The sequence below is a fragment of the Anarrhichthys ocellatus genome, unplaced genomic scaffold, assembly GCF_004355925.1.
Source record: "Anarrhichthys ocellatus isolate YVR2014 unplaced genomic scaffold, GSC_Weel_1.0 scaffold4, whole genome shotgun sequence".
Classification (NCBI taxonomy): Eukaryota; Metazoa; Chordata; class Actinopteri; order Perciformes; family Anarhichadidae; genus Anarrhichthys; species Anarrhichthys ocellatus.
In genome coordinates, this window is record NW_022280034.1 from 3,475,433 (window position 1) to 3,480,466 (window position 5,034).

Here is a 5,034-nt window from a genome sequence, read left to right on the forward strand (position 1 = left end):
AGAGAGAGAGAGAGAGAGAGAGAGAGAGAGAGAGAGAGAGAGAGAGAGAGAAAAGGAGAGGAGGCAGGAATAGGGAGGCCTGGAGAAAGGAGAACCACGGAGCACCATCTCATATGAGTCATAGTTGGTATTCGCTCTGCCTGCTTCTTCACTCAAGCTCCTGCTCCATTGTGAATTATGAGAGAGGAACACATACAGAAAGTTTACTCCGCCTCTGCACAAGCTGACCATTCACATCCAGGTCACCTTTAAAAGACCCCAACAATGACACGGAGGTCCCACTTCTAACTCAGCATTTCTGTCCATTTAGTGCAACAGAGTTACATCGGCGGGCGACGTTGTTATCGAGAAAACAAAAGTAATCACCACCTGCTAAACCGCAAAGCCACAACACTCTATTACGTGATCATAGTTTACAGTGTTTCCCACCTGCACTGAGGATAGCAATCTCTGGATTTAACCCAGAAGATTGTTGTCAGGTTATGGACAAGAATTTGACGATTTTACATGTGAATAATCACACAGGAGACATCGAGAATCTACCTTTCATAGAAGAGGAAGATACATTAAACTCATGTGTTAAAATCAAAGTCTTAATCTCTTCGCTCTTTCACACCCATCTGCACTATGTGAGTACAGCTCCTCCTTCCAGTGGATGCTTCAGACATGATCCAGAATCTCACATTTCACCCCCACCTCCACCGAGTAATCCTCATCAGCCTAAAGCATCCGCATTCGTCATGACTGCTGAGTGTTTACATGGTGGGCCAGGTTGTGAAGTTGGGGTGAGTCTAAACGCTGGAGACGGTATGCGCTAGAGGGGGCTCTTCTGTGGGTGTGATCCCAGCCACTACTCATAAGGAGATGACTCCACAACACATGGTTTGGATACAGATAGTATACTGTAGGGTTTATGTGGCGTTCTTCCTTTTCAGAATCAGGGCTCTAAGGAGAGAAGGAGTTCAATGATGCACAGACTTTAAAGCACTTGGGACAAACTTGTGATTTTGGGGGCGATACAAATAAACTTAGGAATATTTAGGAATTGAGGTTTTAGAGTTGATTATCATTAAAAAAAAGAACATTTCTAAGCAACAAAAATGGCTAATTCTTTTCTAGATATGCTCCAGAGCGCACTTTTATCACACACTTGTGCAAAGTGTTTCACAGTTTGCTGAGACATGCTCAGGTCTCGGTCTTCACACACCAACTGTTTACTTTTCCACTTAACACAGACATGAGAAACATCCGGCCAGAAGGTGGCACACTTCCTGGATTCTAATGCCCTTTAATGTTGTATTTAATATTTTAGCCACATGTCAAAATGTGTTAAAACTGCTCCTGCGTTGACACATCTTCCTGTGATTGTGAAGGTTTACCACTTCAGGACAACTCAAGGACTTACTGGTGTGATCAAATCTACCAGAGCTATTTCCTCTGAGGTTAAGAGACAAACACAAACGGTTTGGGATGTCATCTGTTGTGTCTCAGCTCCGGTGTCCAGCTGACTGACACCAATTCCTCTGTCCTGATCTCCTGTGTAAGTGAAAGCTTTGCTCTTCCATTAGGAGAGGTTGTTTTCTCTGGCCTCCACTCACTGGCCTCCGGCTCTGAGGACAAGGCCTCACAGCATGATGATCCCAGAGGGGTCGTACCTACATGTTTTTACTTCTGCACTGAGGCCCTGTTGGCAGGATAAACTCTCAGTTTAGACTACATCTAAAGTGTTCCGGGTGGAAAATATTGTGAACTCATTACAGCTGATAAGACAACCTTTTTTAAGCTTTACACACATTTAGTTGTTCCCTTCAGACATAATGTGAGATAAAGAATGAGTAAATAATAGAGCTTTTGTTACTGACGAGATGCTCTGCCTCGTGATTCATCCTCTATGGACTCAAACGTTTGGTCTGCCAACAGAGTGTGATTAAAGTCGCCCAGTGAAAATGCTGCACCACAGAAGTCATCACGGAGACCACAATGAGAGACTCCACCTTTTGCCTCCTGATCTTTTCCTACAAAGACAGCTGCATATTCAGGCCTTTTTTTGTGTGTCATTCATGCTAGTGACTTTTTGCTTATGAGTTGGGCAACAACACTTCTTGGTTAGGTTTAGGAAAAGATTGAGGTTTGGTGAACGAAGGAAGAGGCTTTACTTAAGTACGGAAGTTACGTGAAAATAAGTAGACTTTAACTTCTGGTTATAAACGGGACACAACCAGCGGTCTTCTGAGTGATAGTTTGATGTTTTTGGACCCACCCACCCAGCTCAGCCTCCTTCCTGTGCAGACTTTGTCCCTCTTCATACTTCCTGGTTCATCATTATGTAGATTACAGTGCATTACTTTTCGTAGATATAGATATGTACAGTGTATGGGAACAGCCTGCTTTCTTCTTAAGTACAGTGGGGCAAAAAATAAAACACTTTTTTGTAAATTAATTCAGTAAAGCACCATGAAGCACTCATTTAAAAGAGACTATATAGCTAGTGGAGGTGGAATATATGTAGCTACAGGTCATATAAACGAGGTATACCTGACTTGTTGTGGCTTGTACTGCCCTGAAGGTACTGGAGCAAAACATACTGAGACTCTAGGAATCACTTTCTCTCTCTCGTTACACACACACTTATCTTTGCACAATCTATTACAATAGGTGTGACAATAATTAATGATCGATAATAAGAATGTGTGGTGAAACAAGTATTCTGATGAGAGTAAAGGTTCATTCATGAACTTGGCTAACTCCATCCGCTGATGAAGAAGCTGAGAGCTTCAGAAAAAGCTATGAAGTGGACCATGAATTAAGGATTATTATGTCAAAAGTATTCTGATCTTTAGGTTCAACAAAAACCACAGAATATGAAAATGTAAATGTATGAATGCATTCATGTTACGGAGCAAATTCTAACTACTTTCAGGATGTTTAATCTGTGTAAAACCATTCTTTTGTGTGAAATGTACAATATTTTCCTCAGAAATGTAGTGGAGTAAAAGTGCAAAGTTGCAAAAATTATATATACAAAATGGTAGAGTAAGAGTAAGAGTAAGTCTAAGAGCTATTTAAGTTATTTTTCTGCTCCTGAAGTGAGCTACTTGCATTCTTTCAGGCTATAAAATGCACAGATTTTAAACTGAATTTACAAAATGGTGAAAGATACCCGCAAAATTGGGCTTAGGCGTGGACACAAATAATCAACCATGATAGTTAAAAAAACATCTTTCTTATAGGTTATTTAGATTACTGCCAATAGTCCCAAAAAAAGCCCCTCTACTGGCTGTTCTTAATTCTGATAAGAGAAGAAACAATCACACAGTTAGTGAATGTATGCTAGTATGCTTATTGCTTTACCATTTGCACGAGAAGTTTGTAAAAAGTTAAAATGGCTGCCTGGATTTTATCCGTCACCATAATCTGGTCGTGCTGGGCTCATTGCTCACAAAGTAATTTTCAAATCACTGTAAGTATTTTGGTTTCTATCAGTCAGAGTGAAGATGTAATTAACATGGCAGATAATTGCCATAAGCAAACCGTACGTATATGAAGGCATACAGACAGTTTTCTGACCAGAAAACCCTTCAGTCCTCTGGACTGACTGCTTCAGGACTGTTTTCATTTTTCCTCCTTCGGGTTTTGTTTCCGAAGCTGAAGTCACAGTGCAGAGCTGAGCATAATACGGCCAGCAGTGCAGCGTTAAGTGATTCCAGATGATTTAAGAAATTGAACTCATGTGCAGAAAAAAAATATGTTCCCCTTTCCTTCATGTATCCACACTTTTCTCTGTTGTCATCCTTTCTTTTCTTTCCTGCTTACACTCGCAAAATAAAAGCACTCAGAGAATGTTACCTGTGTTGTGGGTAACATTTGGGCAGGGAAATGTTCTTCTTTTAAAGATGTGATATCAGATTGCACGACTATGGAGGAGAAAAAGTTTGAAAAATTTGGAAGAAAGGCAATCCTGGTGAGAATAGGGAGGAGTCAGAGTCATGATCTTGAATTTTACTGCAGTGAATCAAACAATAAAGACCTCTCTGCATGTGTCACAGAAACTACACTAACAATAGAGCCGATGCTGCATCTATTTGCATCAACACAAGCAACCTCCATCAATTTGACAAATTGTATGATTTGTTGATGCCGTATTTGTCTCAGTGAAAGTGCTTTGTGCGAGGCAGGGAGAGGCTGGGTGGGACTGGGCTGGGTTTAGTGGGGGGAGAGGGTGGAGTCTGACACAAGGGCTGCACACCCACCTCGTGAACTCTCAGGAAGGACGCCCTCAGGGTGGCTACTCTACTCTTTTAACTGGGTGCTTCTCTCCCTCCCACTGCTCAGAGATGTTTAAGGGGAAGCAAGGGGGGATGAAGAACTTCAGCAATGCGCAAGACAGGTAGAGACAGGACACAAATTAAAAGAGAGAGAGAGAGAGAGACAGAGAGAGACAGAGAGAGAGAGAGAGAGAGAGAGAGAGAGGAAGAGACACCAAAGGTGGAGATGTGGCAGACTAAAAGAGAGAGAAACAGTTGATGCATTAACACTCAAACTTTTGAGCTACTTCATGTCTGTTTTTTGGGGAAATTCTATGTTTCTACAGTGGCAACGTGCTCGTCAAAGGAGCGGACACATAATGCACCGTGCCAACAGATTATATAATAAACTACATCACTATTTCTATTGCAGATGATAGGGAAAGCGGACTGCATTCGGCGATGGGGTCTTGTTAAGCGGCTGAGCTCCAGGAAAACTGTTCGTAGGAGGAATGCAGACTGTTGAGTGTCTTGACATGTTGAGGGAGAGGCAGGGGGCTGAGAGGAGGTTTACATCCTCCATACTTTAAATATAGGGTAAATATGTATGATCGCTTTTACCTCAAGATACAAGATTTTTACATTCAACATTTCAGGTTTTCAAGAAAATATCATTCAAAAATGGGGGGTGGGGGGGGGTTCCTGATAGCAAATTTTAAAGCCTAACAAAAAAACCCAGGTGGCCCTGCAGCTTAAGTGCAGTCATTAGAGTCAGAGGGACAGGAAGCTG